At 42.9% G+C, this 15,426-nt stretch overlaps 1 protein-coding gene across 1 annotated transcript in view; it reads left to right on the top strand.

Moving 5' to 3' along the window:
* Positions 1-7,623: 7,623 nt before the first annotated feature.
* The window catches only part of Plppr1 (phospholipid phosphatase related 1), a 228,986-nt gene continuing 221,183 nt past the window's right edge, over positions 7,624-15,426 (top strand). The window contains exon 1 of the mRNA XM_090329153.1: positions 7,624-7,922. The gene's annotated coding sequence lies outside the window, so the exon portion shown is untranslated. The remainder of the gene's footprint in view (positions 7,923-15,426) is intronic.

Genomic DNA, 15,426 nt, shown 5'->3' on the forward strand with positions numbered 1-15,426 from the left:
TCTCTTTCTCTCATGTCAGTTCTCAAACTCAGGGCTTAGACATTGTCCCTGAAGTTTTGTGCTCAATGCTGCACTCTACCATTTTAGTTACAACTCCACTTCTGTCTTTTTTTTCGTAATTGGAGATAAGACTCTCATGGGCTTTCCTGCCCCAAATGGCTTCAAACCATGATCTTTATATCTCAGCTTCTTGAATAATTAGAATAATTAGGATTACATGCATGAGCCTTTTTTAATAATCTCAGTGGGCATGAAGTAACATCTCACATAATTTTGATTTGGATTTCTCTGAAGATTACTAATGCTGAACATCTTTTCATATGCTTATTGGTCATTTCTGTATTTTCTTTGAAGAAATGCATAGTCAAATTCTTTCTATTTTTGTTATTGCTCTTTTTTTTTTTTTGCCAGTCCTGGGCTTGAGCTCAGGGCCTGAGCACTGTCCTTGGACTTTCTCAAGGCTAGAGCTCTACCACTTGAGCCTCAGCACCACTTCTGGCTTTTTTCTATGTATGTGGTACCGAGGTATCGAACCCAGGTCTTCATGCATGGTAGGCAAACACTTTAACCACTAGGCCAAACTCCCGACCCAGTTATTCTCTTTTGTAAGTATTCTTTATATATATCCCGAAGCCAATCCTGTGTGGCTCATGCTTATAATCCTACTTACTTAAGAAGCCAAGAGCTAGAGGATCACAGTTCGAAGTCAGCTTGGGCAAAATAATCCATGAGTCTTCATCTCCGAAATAACTAGAAAAGACGGGGTTGGAGGTATAACTCAAGTAATAAAGTACTAGCCAAGCAAGCTTATGGATCTGAGTTCATACCTCAGATGTTAATGTCTAACACATTAATATCATCTATTCATCTATCTTTCTAGATATAGAGATATATCACATAGCATTTTAAAATAGTTTTGCCTATTCCATGGACTTTTCCCTTCATTTTGTTGATAGTGTCTTTGATGTACAAAAGTGTCTATTTCTAATATAGAAAAATCTTTTATTTTTTCTTTTTGTCAAAAATAAGAAAACCACTGGTGAATCCAATGTTATAAAGTGTTTCCCTCTGTTTTATTTTTTTTACGTGTCATTGTTTTACTTGTTATGTTCACATCTTTTATTCATTTTAAGTTTACTTGAAAAGTGGGCAATGGTGATTCATTACTCAGGAGGCTGAGATTTGAGAATCACAGTTCGAAGCCAGCCTGGGCTTTCTATCCTTGCTTAACCACCAAGAAGCCAGAACAGTGGCTTAAGTGATATAATGCTAGCCTTGAGTAAAACAACTAAGAGATTATCCCCTGGCTCTGAGTTCCAGTCTTAGGACTGGCACCAAAAGAAAAGTTTGCTTGCATATGTGGTGGGAAAAGCGAGTCTAGTGTCATTATTTTGCATTTAGATCAGCAGTTCTCCCAGTACCATTTATTGAAGACTGCCTTTTTTTCCATTGAATAGTCTTGGCACACTTGGCAAAAATCATTTTGACCATATGTCTGGTTTTATTTCTGGGCTCTCTATTCTATTTCAGGGGCCTATATGTCTGTCCTTATGCCAGTGCCATGCTATTTTGATTAGCTTTAGAGTAGGTTTTGAAATCATGAAGAGTGAGACCTCCAATTTTGTTTTCCTTCTTCAAAAATCATTTTGGTTACATGGAGTATACTACGGTTCCATGAGAATATTAGGATGTAATTCTCTACTTCTGCAAGAATGTTGTTATTTTAATAGGGATGAATTTGTAGATTACTTTGTAGGAATAAATTGTTTAGATAGTTTAATAACTTTGGCTTAATGTAAAAGACCCAGCTAGCAGCTCAGTATGTATAAGTTGAACTCAGTATAGATGTTGTTCCTACACTGGGATTTATGTAAGATTTTTTAAAAATTGGGGTTGAGTTTATTTATCTTTAGAGAGGCAGCTTTCCTAAGTTGCTAGTCATAATTAGACTATTTACCTGTTATATTTTAAAAGGTAGGAATAACTTGCTGACATTATTTTTTCATTTTCCTTTAAAATATCCCTCTCATTAAACTCCTTGGGTTGCACAAATTACTTTTTGGCTAAAAATAGCATGGTTAGTGTTGCTGACAGTGTACCATGTGGAAAACATAATAAATGAATTTACAAATAGAAAAAAATTACTACATTCTTACTATGATGTGATTGCCATGCTTGCTGACAACGAGTTCGCAAGTCAATAATGGACTAAGTTTTTCTGACCCAATGCCCAGATTTTTTATGATTTTCTAACAAGCAGGATAGAAAGAAATGTTCAGGTTCTTTCTACCCAATATATTGCTAATGACAGACGTTAAAGACAGAAAATCAAGGATTACACTTAAGAGTTTCCAAACTACAGTTTATGGAACAAACCCAGCCCATCACATGTTTTATATAAAAAAATATACTGGAACAGAGCCATTCCTTTCATTTTAGGCATTGTTCATGGCTGTAGACTTGAGTAGCTGTGACAGAGACCATATGGCTCACAAAATCTAAAATATATATTAACTGGGTCCGTTACAGAGTAAGTTTGTTGATCTCTGGTCTAGACGACTAAAAAAGTGATGATTGAGTAATTTAATTTAGTCTTCTCACTTTAAAGATGATGAAAAGGAAGATCAGCCATTGGGAATGAAAGAGCCCAGGTTGGCAACATGCGGAAGAAAGAAAAAGATAAACAGACTTTGGCGATTCTGCCTGCCCTGGATTGGGGCATAATTCAAAGACAGGAAAAGTGAATGGTGGAACTGTTTACATCTTGTGAAGTCTAAAAAGGAAGTTGAGTCTGAATTCTCCTAACTCCCATATGGGCTTTTACTAGGAGGTAACAAGTAAGGTGCCAGGATGAGAACCAAAAAGTGGATGTATCGACGGCAGGTGCCTGGTGCTGCTAGCTCATGTATGATCATCTTGGTGAGGTTTCCAGGAACAGATACACATGGGCCCTGTGGACTAGGCCGTAGGAAGCATTAACCCAGAACGTAAAGTATGATATATATGGGGAAATCTAGATATCAAAGTACATGAAGTAGCAGCTAACCTTAGGTCCAAGGTGGGTGAGATGAGTCCACAATTTTAAAAGAAGCAAGGGAACCAGGTACTGGTGGCTCAGGCCTGTAATCCTAGCTATTCTGGAGGCTGAGATCTGAGGGCTGTGATTAAAAGACAGCCAGGCAGAAAAGTATGTGAGGCTCTTATCTCCAATTAACTCCTGGAGCCAGAAGTGGAGCTATGGCTCAAGTGCTGGATCACCAGCATTGAGTAGAAAAGCTCAGGGATAGAACCAAGACCTGTGTTTTATCCCTGGGACTGACACACACGTGTACACATGTGTGCATGCACACACCCACCCCCCCCACACACACACATACACACACGATTCATATCAGTTGGTTTTCTTACAAGAAGCACAGACACCCTAAAATTATCAATCAACTGAAATAATCTGATGACAAGTACCAGGATTGGTCTGTCTGTGTGGGTTTTATGACACAGTAGGATTGATGGTATGTTACTTCAGATCAAGTTATAAAAGACTACAGCATCTGTCTTTGGATCTCTCTTCTCTCAGATCATTGTCAGTAAACACCCTTACTAGATGTATGACTGAGTGAAAAAGACAAATAGGATACCGAGCACTTGGTTCTCTCATTTTCCTTTCCCTGTCTTAAATTGGTTTGGATCAGAGCTGAGCCCTTTCTCAGTTTAGCCTCCCTTCATCCCCACTTGAGCATCCTCATCCTCATCCTTGAAAATAAAACCAGCCTCTTATGGGTCCCTTTTCATTTCAGTTATGGAATAGATGCCAAAGCAGATTCCTTCGCATTTTGGATTATTTGTTTTGAAGACAAAAATGCCTGACCACTATTGAGCCGATTATTTAATTCTTAAATGAGAGACATTTAGCACATTATTATTCTGGTGGATTAGTTTTTCAGCATAAAGCTGCCCCTTGAATAATAATTCACTTTGAACCAAAATGCATTCACTTTCTGAACCAGAAAAATTAGAAAGAGCTTGAGTTATCTGTTACCAAGGGGATAAAAACTGTCTACAGAAACCTGCTTTGCCTTTTTCATCTAAGCTCTTATTTTTAGATAATCACATACAAAAGCTTAAAAAATTATTGTCTATTGACTTCATCACCTATTAGGACTGCCAAGTGTCATAGCACTTGAAAATTCTTTTTCAAAGTCAACGTATTACCAGCATAAAGTAATTCTGGGCTATGTACTCATTCACTCTTTAAATATTTCCTAAATTTGTACTACCTATGTACTTCACAAGGCATTACAAATAAAAAGAAATTTCTGTCCTGAAATGGCTCATAACCAACACAGATGGGGTAAGTTTGAAATGCAGAAAGAATTGACGGGCCAAGAATACTTTCTTTTATGTGTATAGGGTGATAGGAATATTTTTATAATTATAGGTATAGTATATAGTACAAATAAGATGTCTATCCCATTTGAGTGGTACTTGGAAATGATCATAATTACAGATAGGGATATAATGCAAGTGAAAATAGGATGCCTCATATTTATTGGAAGATCAAAGCAAATCTTTTATATTTTATATATATACACATATAATTCCTTGCTAAAAGTGCTTCTATTGTTTCACCAATTATTAAATTCTGGCAATGATTTTCACATAATTTCCCAAGAATCCAAGTATTTGTATAGTAGCCATAACTCTTGGGAAGCTTACTGTACAATTGGCTTATCTATTACTTATTTTTATTCTAGAATTAGTTTGTATCAATATTATGTTCTGTTAGATACAATACTTGCTAACATGAAGGGTAAAGCTGTAGACATTTGCTGGTCTCTGGAGACAGGTGTAATATTTAGGGATTGTCTTTCTCTGGGAAAGGAGGATAAATGTTAAATATGCAACCTGAACATAAGGGACCAGTAAAAATATCTGGAGCCCCTGGAATTCTTTGTCTCTCAAACTTATCTGTCTCTCAAAATCATTTGCAGATGTAAATTAATTAATTGGTGCTAGGAATTCTATAGCTAGTAGAAATAATGCATTTAATAGATAAAATTAGAACAAAGGAAAACAATACAAAGGCTGTTTGCCAAGATAGTAGATTATTACAAGAAATGGAAGACAGGTGGGATTCCTAACCATGTGCTATACAAATAGTATTTTTAAAAAAGCTTGAGGTATATTACAGGAAGACAATATGTTCTCAACCTATGTCTAGATTTGAGTTTGGAGTGGTGAGAGTTGGAATTATCCAACATTCATACCATTTAGCATTTTGTTCTTTTTCTCTTTTATACATGGAGTTAAAAGCATCAGGATGATTGGTGAGGGGGGCAACAGAAGTAGCCAGAAAGAAAATTGTGAGGCATGTGGCTTTCATCTGTTTTACTTGTTTTAGCTTAAGAGAAAAGATGTTCTTAGCGTTTGCTTTAAAAATAATCATAGTAGTAACAATGTTAATATTCAATAATAGCTACATATTTTGGAGAGCTTGTTATGTGGCTGGCCGTTGTGGTGTTGTTTTATGACTTCATCTCATTTAATGTCTCCTTGTGCTTCTCAGATTTTCCCTGAGTGATACAATTTATTCTAGAATGACCCCATCAGGATCCTCTACCACAAGTGCTTTAATCAAGGGATTCTCCCTTACTTGCAAGCCCAAACTTATAAGGTCCCCTTCATCCTTGACCTTTATTAAGAGCTATATTGTATTTTAGGGTGGTGAATGGGCTGACCCTGAGTTCAGATCACCCAAAGGTAGGCTCCAATAAATGAGTTTTGTTCTTGGAACTGGAAAAAGGATCACTTTGGTCATATTCTCTACTGAGAAAAACCATAAAATTGAGACTTGTGCCTACCTAAGCCCCGTCTCTGTCTTCTGGGTCTCATCCAGTTCTTGCATTCATTCAAAACCATCACTTGCCCTTGCTCTTATGTAGTGCGTATGCGCGGGCCTGGCAGGGCAAGAGGCACAACTTTTCTATTGGAAGGAATCACTGTGAGGAGGCACCCGCCACAGCATTCATAGACTTTCTCATTGAAAGAACTTTGCCATTCTTCTCTCCTTTCCCTGAAGTCCTTCCTCCCCCCAGCTTGGGCTGTTGGGGTGTCATTTAAACATGCTGTTGTTCTCTCCATCGTTGTTAGATATACCCTAGGATTTGATCTAATTGCCCTGCTGCGTGACTGTCATTTGGCATTATTACGGGGAAGATGAATGGGCCCTGGGTCAGAGTTCAGGGGGAGAGCATCTGCTGGCTCGCTCTGCATAGTGGAAGCACTCAGAGGTGATCTTTAATGAAAGCTTGGAAAAGATTTGCACAGAGCAGCCTGGTTTTCTCTTTCCCCCCTCTCTTCCAATGGCAGGTAACCAAAGGGCAAATAAATGAGTCAACAGGGATAGAATGTCTGTCCGGGGAATTTCTTGGATTGAAAATGTCTTTTCTGTAGGGGATGAAAGGGAGGGAAAGGCAGTAAAGAGTCAACGGAGAGAGAGGGGAAAAGTGGAAGTTTCGGAATGGGCCCTCACCTGTTCTACACACAGAAGAGTTTCCACTCCACTAGCAAAGGCCCTGGTCGGCGTTTCCCGGGGGCCTCGGGTTACTGCGCCCTCTCAGGCTCAGGTTTTCATCCTGGATTCTCTTCGAGTTGACAGGTCTCGAGCTTCACCACATAGCCAGAAGCCCAAGCGTGATGAAGGCTTCTACACTGGAAACGACGGGACAACCATTCTATTGTTCCTTTTGCTCTCCTGAGTAGGGGCAAATGTGTCCTCTAACTGTGTCAGCCAGGGAGTGGGGGTGGTGGGGCTGGGAGACTCACCTTCCTCTCACACTCCCCCACCCACGCTTTGTTCTTAGGAAGAAAATTACTGTGTGTTTCTTTCCTCATCTTCTACCCACCAAACCTGTTTGGGGGCCCTTGAGTGATGACTGCCTTCCCCCTGCCACCCCCTTCCACTCCACTAAGTGGAAGTCGCAAGGTTCAGTTCAGTTCAGGCAGCCCCCTGCAAGCCCGCGTTTTCTCCTGGACCCATGGGGCAGATGCACCACGGATTTTCCCCCCTCTACCCTCCCCCGCCCCGGGATCCCCAGTAGAAGCACTAAAAATATCCAGGGCCAAGGAGAACCACGAGGAGTGGCCAAAAAGAAAAAGCCAAGGCTGGCAGCAGAAGCAATGTTCCAGGTGGGGTAGGAGCGAGCCTACTCCAGACGTCCAGCACCAGGGGAGCCCCTGAGTCCCCTGGCAGGGCGCGCGGGGTGACGGGCTTCCCTGCTGCTTGCCGGGAACCCCGGCGGAGGAACCCGGGCTTCTCCGGGAAGTGTGTGTGTGTGGGGGGGGGGGGGGGTCCACCTCGCTCGCCAGGCTAAGCAGCTCGCTCTACACGCACCGCCCGGGATTCTCCAGCGAGCGCTGGGTGTCTCACCGAGCATGCGCAGCCCCGCGCCCGCCCTCCCCGCCTCCCTCTCCGCCCCCACTTTTTGCCCCCCCCCCCCCCCCCCGCCCGCCCGCCTCTCCTCGCTCCTTTCCTTTCATTAAACAAACAGGAGATCCCGAAACCCGGACCCTGTGCCGGCGGCGGGCGGGCAGCTGCGCCGGGACGGGGGGGAGGAGGAGGAGGTGGAGCGCGGGATGGGGGCCGAGGGGAATCTGTGAGCTCCCGCACACCCCCTACGACTGCCCCCTGGCACACATTCACACACACTCACACACTCATCACACACACTCGTCCACGCCCGCGTTCCCCCCTCCTCCCCCGCGAGCGCGCGCGCGCCCCGGCTCGCTCTCCCACGCAGGCAGGCGGAGGCTGCAGCGCCGGCGGAGCCTGTGAGTCTCCAGCCGCGGCTGTCCGAATGCACCTCGCCGCCCGGAGCCCCACGGCCCAGTAGGGCGCACGGGAGGACGCCCTGCCACCGGAGGTGAGTACGGCGCGGGTGGCTCGCCCGAGGCGCGCGCGCGCGCGCGCGCGCACACACACACACACACACACGCATTCCCGACCCGATGTCCAGGTGGCCCCAGCCTGCCTTGTGAGGTTCAAGGTGCGGATGCAGGCAGAGCCCGTCCTGGGCAGGCGCAGGGGAGGCCGGAAAGGGGGCGATCCCCACCCAGGGTCCCCAACTGCCAGGTGTCAGATTGACCCAACAGAAAGCTACCACCGCCTCGCCACCGCCGCCGCCGCTAGTAAACTTTCCTCTGCTGTCATTTGGGAAACGTGGAGACAAAGGGGGCGTGGAGGCTCCTTCTGTCCGGTTCCACCCTCCTAACTGCATGCTGGGCTGCCTGGCAAGCGGGTACGCGTGGGCCGGCGTGTGTGTGTGTGTGTGTGTGTGTGTGTGTGTGTGTGTGTGTGTGTGTGTGTTGGGGGTGGGGGTACCAGGCGCCCCTCAGGTAGCAGATGTCAAATCCATCCAGGCAGAGGTTGGGATTTGTCATTCCCCAGTTGTAGGTGGTAAGATTGTTGTTATTATTATTATTTTTTCCTCAGGCGTGGGCACCTGCCATCCTTCTCTGCCACCATCCTGCGCCCTGGGCGTATAGTAGTGTGTGTGTGTGTGTGGAGGGGTGTCACCTGGAGAATTGGAGGGACAGGCATAGGCTTTTGCATTGGATACTAGAGCCAAAGCCGGGTGAAGCTCAGGTCAGGAAGGGCAGAATGATGAGTTACTGAAAGGCTTGCCATAATCACCTCCTGGTAAGGCAGGGCTCCAGCTTCTCTCCTTCCCAGGGGAAGGGGGCTGTCCTTCATGCAGGGCTGGGAGCCGCTGGGGCTGCAGCGGTGGCTGCCAAAGCTGAAGCTATATTTTTGCTCTGGATTTTATGACACGCACGTGTGGAATATGTGCAGGGTTCTGGGTTAGTTGTCTTTGTGGGGAATCTCTCTCTCTCTCTCTCTCTCTCTCTCTCTCTCTCTAAAATTCAATCTCTTTCATAGAAGAAATATCTTTTTACTACAGTTTGATATTGAGCTATTAAAAAGGCACCGTTCTGGATAGATATTTCTTCTGCTCAAGAGAAAGGCTTCTGAGAAAAGGATTTCTTAAAATGCCAGCCCACTGGGGGCAGGATCCCATAGAGTAAAGAGCCTGCCTGAACCAGGGCTTGGAAAGCAAGCTTAAAATCGAATGACGTTTTGAAACGGCCAAGACTTGGTTAGCACGTAAGGGGGCCAGAGCCAGGACCAAAGAGAATAGAAGAGGGAAGGGATGGAAATTTAGAGGAGTTGTGAAGGCAGGGAGAGGTCAAGGCAAAAGCCCCCTGCAGCCTTCAAGGAATTCATATTCCACTTCCTACGTTTGGATGGGCTGCTCCTATTCACAAAGTGGCACTGTGTGTCTGGAGTGTCCCATGTGGAGCAGAGAAGACTTGATTATTCCTGGGTTTACCTTTAGCATAATGGCACATTAGTTCTTTTGGTCTAGAAAATGCATGTGTGCAAGCCCCCCCCCCCCCCTCTCTCTCTCTCTCTCTCTCTCTCTCTCCATAGGTTCTATTTAGAGTAGAAGGCAGGGTGGGCACACAGGTATATGTTGTGTCTTCTATATCCTAAGAAGCTTGGATTTCTAAGAGAAGCCAAGCCCATGGTAGCCTAGGAGGCTCAGATCCCAGGACTGTGAGTCATCAAAGGGGCTTCTTTTTACTTTGAGATGAACGTATAAAGACACCTCCATGCTGCTGCTTGAGGCAGGGGCCTTAGTTGTTGCTTTAAAAAAATTTTTAAAAATGCTTTTCCAACTCTGAAGTTGGAAAAAGCATGATATAGGAGATTTATTAAGAAACTTAATAAATAAATAAATAAGAAACTTGCAGGGTTTGGTGGCTCATACCTCTGTAGTCCTACTTACTCAGGAGGCTGAGGTCTGAAGGATCTTAGTTCTGGGTAGAAAAGTCTGTAAGACTCCAAAAGTATCAAAATAATGCTGGGCTACAAGCATGGCTAAAGTGATAGAGTGCTAGCCAAACAAGCAAGCTGAGTGTGCATAAGGCCTTGAGTTCAAACCCCAGCATTAACAGAAGAAATAAAGGAAGATAGCTGAAGGGGGAGAGATTTTTTTAAGAAAAGGAAAACAGGAGGTTGGATATTGTGAAAAAGATGCATGTTGTTAAAACAGACTGTATTTTAATGTTTTTTTAAAGCTATTCAGTAAGACATGAATATTTTTTCTTTTGAATAATGAGTGAAGGAAAGACCTTTCCAAAAATATTTTCCAGCTGAAATTGGCATAGTAGGGGTCTAAAAATAATTGTCAGCATATGTCCTTTTGATTTCATGGTGAACATTCCCATCATTTTCTTTGCAAATCCTGGCAAGAAAAGATCAAGATTTAATATATATGTATATTACTAGAGTTCTTTATTTGCTGTTATAATGTATTTCATTTTATTTTGGTCATATGCAAATTCCATTGCAAGTGCTTATTGAGCATCTATCCTGTGTTTAGCATTGAAAGCCTATAAAATGCATAGCACAGTCTTGTTCTCAAAGAGTTTACAATCTTGTAAATACAAGATTTACATGTGTGCAGTAGTAACTAACAGAGTAGCTCTGTGTTATACCGTGAGCTCTTTAACGCATGTACCATATATTCCATTTCCTCTGTGTGGATCTTCTCAATATCAGCATTTTTTATGTAGTAAGGTTCAGAAAGGGGGAAAAAACAAAAGTAAAAAAGGTAAAAAAAAAAAAAGGGTCGCAACCTTCCAAGAAGAAAGAAATATATATAAAGCTCTCTGTGATGCAATCTGACTTATTCTCTATTATTTCTTCCCTTAGGGGATTCCAGTTAGTAATTTTTGAGATATTTTTGAAAAAGCTAAATACTAGTCTTCACCAGTGGGGGAAGGATAGGAAGGAAATTCTAAGCAGAGGACATGTATGGGAGCACTTGATAAATTTGAGTAGCTATAAGCCGTTCTTTTGGCTAGAGCCATACATGGATGTAGAGCACCCAGATGATATTAATTAATAACTAATTCTGTGAGTGAATGTTTGGATAGAGATATGGCTAGGATTCTAGGAAGGCAGAAAGTGTAGATGGGGAGTGGCTTGCAGCAAGAGGATCACGAAAGTTTCTTGGGAGGTTGATATGTGCGAAGTCTCAAATGAAGACAAGAATAAGTGAAAGACTTCTGAGCAGAAGAACTATGTGAGGACTAGGTGTAGTTCTCTGTGGCAGCAGTGAGTGATGTAGGGATTTCTGCTAGTTAAATGATCCCAATATCAAGCCTGAGACACAAGCAGCAATCAAATATGAATGGAACTGCCCCTAGCAATATGGCTTTAAGTTTGTGCAAAAGGCCAGGAGTGTTTGAAGGTTGGGAAAGTTTGAGACACCATCAGATGTGTATCAGAAAATGACCATAGCATGTAGGGTGGGTGGGGATTGGTGAGCCTGAAGGCTCGGACCTTGTTATGGAACTCAAGGTATGATGTGAAATGATGAAGGTGGTTAGTGGTGCAGGGTTGGTGATGGGGAGGTGGGGTTAGATCTGGGAAAAATAAAACCTGCTGATCTTGAAGGGCCAGTTCTCCCTGTGCTCCTGCAGTACCTCTACTTCTCCAGTATTCCTGTAGTATTTTGGGGGGGTGGGGGGGTGGCATGAGGCATTTATAGACATATCTTTAGCCTTTAGTACAGGTCTGATATAGAGACTCAGTAAATATTTGTTGAGTGAATAAGTAAATGAATGAATGAGAAATCCAATTGTGAAGTGATTGTCATTAGAATAATGACAGCTCAATCACTACTTCTGTTTCTTAAGGGGATCAACTTTCAGGAGATCAATGGCAAAAATGTGCCAGGAAGGCCATAGATCAAAATAAGAACCTATTTGCTGAGTGCTGATTGATCATTCATGCCTGTAATCCTAGGTACTGGGAGAGGCTGAGATCTGAGGATCAAAGCCAGTCTTGCCAGAAAAAGTCATGGAGTCCTGTCTCCAACTACCACCAAAAAGCTGGAAGTGTCACTGTAGCTCAAGTGAGAGAGCACTGGCTTTGAGCATAACAAGGATAGCACTGTGGCCCTGAATTCAAGTCCAGGATGAGCACAGAAGCACACTCAACACACACACACACACACACACACACACACACACACACACTTACAAATCCATATTTTTATAGCTACTTCTGTGAAAATCCACTAAGAAATAATATAAAAGCATTATAGTTTTTAAGCTGAGCACGGTGGCTCACACCTGGAATCCTAGCTATTGAGGATCTGAGGATCTCAGTTCAAAGCTAGCCTGGACACTAAAGTCCATGAGACTTATCTTCAATTAACCACCAGAAAACTGGAAGTGGCACTGTCTCAAGGGTTATAAGGCGGTAGGTAGCCTTGAGCTGAAGAGCTCAGGGACAGTGCCCAGGCCCAGAGTTCAAGTCCCATGACTGACAAAAAAAAGTATTATTGTTTTTAGATATACTTTAAAACCTATCATTGCTGCATCTTTAATGTAGCATCAGTTATACAATATTTGTTACATAGTAAGTTGGCAGTTATGAATGACTTCTCCCCCCTTTGTCAGAATTTCCTTATTTTATGTACTTTGTAACAACTTGTAAAGTCTTATTCAAAGAGTTCATGACCTCTTGTCATCAAGGATTGTGGGTTAATCCACCTATATCTACAATAGTTCACCTAGGACACAAGCTATTTACCGGATCAAATCCAAATATCTAACATTCCAATCTGAAATCTTATCATAAGAAGACTAAATGAAAAAAAGCACAGGAGTTGTTTTCAGATCTGACTAATTCCACCTGTGCCAGAGAAGGAGCATCGCAGACAGTACTTTGTGTTTGGCCTTTGGTAGTTGGACAGATGGCAGAGTGAGCTTATGAAGACAAAAGACTCAATGAAGTTTCACAGATGTGTATTTTGAGGTGACTCTGAACAGCTTGGTTAGGACTAGGAAGGACCCCAGCATTTTATGATTTCACAGTAAATGGTATCATTTGTGCCCAGGGAAAACATGGAAAGAACAGAAGGCATTTAGCAGCACGAAGGATAAAGGAGAGGAATAAACTCTAGGAGAGAACATGGGATGGGAATGCCATCTGGCTTAGACATCTATTACCTCAGCAGTTTACTGATCTGACTGGCTAGGCCAGTGTCCCTGTCCTCCCTCCCTGTCCCACTTGGATCCCTCCTGCCAAGAGGCTGACCTTCCGCCATATAGGAATACTGTTCTTTGACCATGGGTACAGAGTAGCTGCCTTCCCCTGCTAGACCCTCCAAAGAAGCTCTACAGAGAGCAGGGCAAGGGAATTCTCAGATAAGATGTGAATGGGAAGGAAATCGAAAGCCTTCAGAAAAATAGCCTAGGGGAAGCCTGCCATAAGAGCCCCCACAGGGAATCTCATTCCACTCCATAACCCACACAACTCCTTTCCTCACTTTGTAGCCCTGGGCACCTGAGCCAGGTCTCAATCATTTTGTCTATGCTTACCAGCTTAGTGACAATCAGGGCTCTGGTGCCGCAAAGCTCGTGTTTTATAATCCTACAGATTGTGTCCCTTCTTTAAAGGTGTATATTCCCAGGATGACTTTAATTGAAGAGAGGCAGGGAGGATTGATGGCAGGGAACTTTACAAATGACAATGACCATGAGTTCAGGGGTTACCTTCTGGGAGGAAGTTTCAATACGAGTGTGCTCCCAAGTAATATTTCAGAGGTGAGTGAAGGAGAGATATCCGGACAGCATATACCTGTCAGTCACCTAGGAGATATGGTGGTGAAAAGAGTTATGGGGCCTTGGGGAACTGGTGCAGTGAGCTTAAGCAAGTTTTTATCAAGGGAGAACAGATGGGAAGAACTATCTACGAAGAATAAAAGTATGGGAAATGAGAACAGGAGAGGAAGATGCCTCCTTCTCAAGAGTGGTGGGAAGGAGTTGGGGATGGATCTAGGATGCCCTTCTCCCCATAAGGAAATGGCTGTGTTGTTTTCCAAAGCTTGGACTGTCTCCATCCTTGAGTGTCCAATTATAGTGACATCACATGGGCATGCAGCAGACATGGCAGAGAATGTAAACTGTTTCCAATCAATTAATACCGATGAGTCTGGGATTCTCAGCTGACTTTATTCTTCATTCTGCCTCTGCCATTATCAACTGTGTGACTTTGGGCACTTGGTATATATACGCCTCTCTGTGCTTTCTAGTTATTGCTATGTTTAAGATGGAGATATTAGTGGAACCTATCATGGAGAATCATGAGGATTAGAAAAATTAGTTGTGCATTTGGGAGCAGAGTAAGTGTGCATAAGGGGTAGAAATGTATAATAACAATGAAGTTAAAAACAAAGCTTTGGCTCTTTGTGCAAGTCTCTAGAGATGGCATGCTTTGGTGTCTATTAAAATATTGTTTTGGGGCGACTCTAAATACCTGGCTCTTATTCTATCTTCTTAGGTGCAGCACTTAAATTCTCAGACACAAATATGGCAACCTCAGGGCAACTTGGCTGTCATAGTTTAGGTGATGTAGACATGTGTTGAGGGTGTCTGCCTAAAACATGTGGCTAATTGTCTCCTTTGCGCACCTGTCTGAGTAAGATGAAAATCTGCATGCCTTAGGCAGGTCCTTGCATTCTTCAGGGTTAAGCCATCACACAATGGGGACTTACCTGTTGTGCAAATTCTTTTCAGAGAACTGAATACATGTACTAATTACAGCCCCTCATTGCTACTGAGGAATCTAAAATCCAACTATCTTACTAACTTACATGAGAGGTATACAATATTTAATGCTACCTTTCTTCTCAAGGTAAGTTTGTGCTGTTCGAAAATAGAATTCCAGATGTGGGAAGCACTAGCAGCTGCGCAGAGACTAGAATCCAAGTTGCATTATACTCTATCAGATATTCTATTTTTCCCACCCATCCTACTTATGTTTACGTCATATTCAACTTCTTACATTGACAGTTTTCTTATCACCTTCAGCATTTTTGGCTTTGCTTTTCCTTCTTTCTAGGATTCCAACCTTTCTGTACTCTGCCTAACTCCTTTAATTTTTTTTTAAGGCTTATAGTCACTTCCTAGGGAAGGATATCTTTAACTCTTAACCTTCAGTTTGCTTCCTTTTTTTGTGTGGTATCAGTTGTCTCCTATTCTGTATTTTCAATGCCCAATTTAGTTCTTGGCATGTAGTAAGATCTCAGTAGACATTTGGGGTTAAAAGTCTAAAAGAATCAATCTTACCCATTTAATCTTTCTTGGGAGGTGGTTTCTGGTACTGGTTCTGGGGTCTGAACTCAGGGCCTGTGTCTTGTCCCTTAGCTTCTTTTGCTCAAGGCTAGTGTTCTACCACAACCCCACTTTTGTTTTTGTTTTTTTGTAGTTTGGTAGAGGTAAACTATTTTGTGGAGATAAACTCAACAGACTTTCCTGCCCAGGCTAGCTTGGAATCATGATGCTCAG

The sequence above is a fragment of the Megascapheus bottae genome, chromosome 3, assembly GCF_031878675.1.
Source record: "Megascapheus bottae isolate mThoBot1 chromosome 3, mThoBot2.hap1, whole genome shotgun sequence".
Lineage (NCBI taxonomy): Eukaryota > Metazoa > Chordata > Mammalia > Rodentia > Geomyidae > Megascapheus > Megascapheus bottae.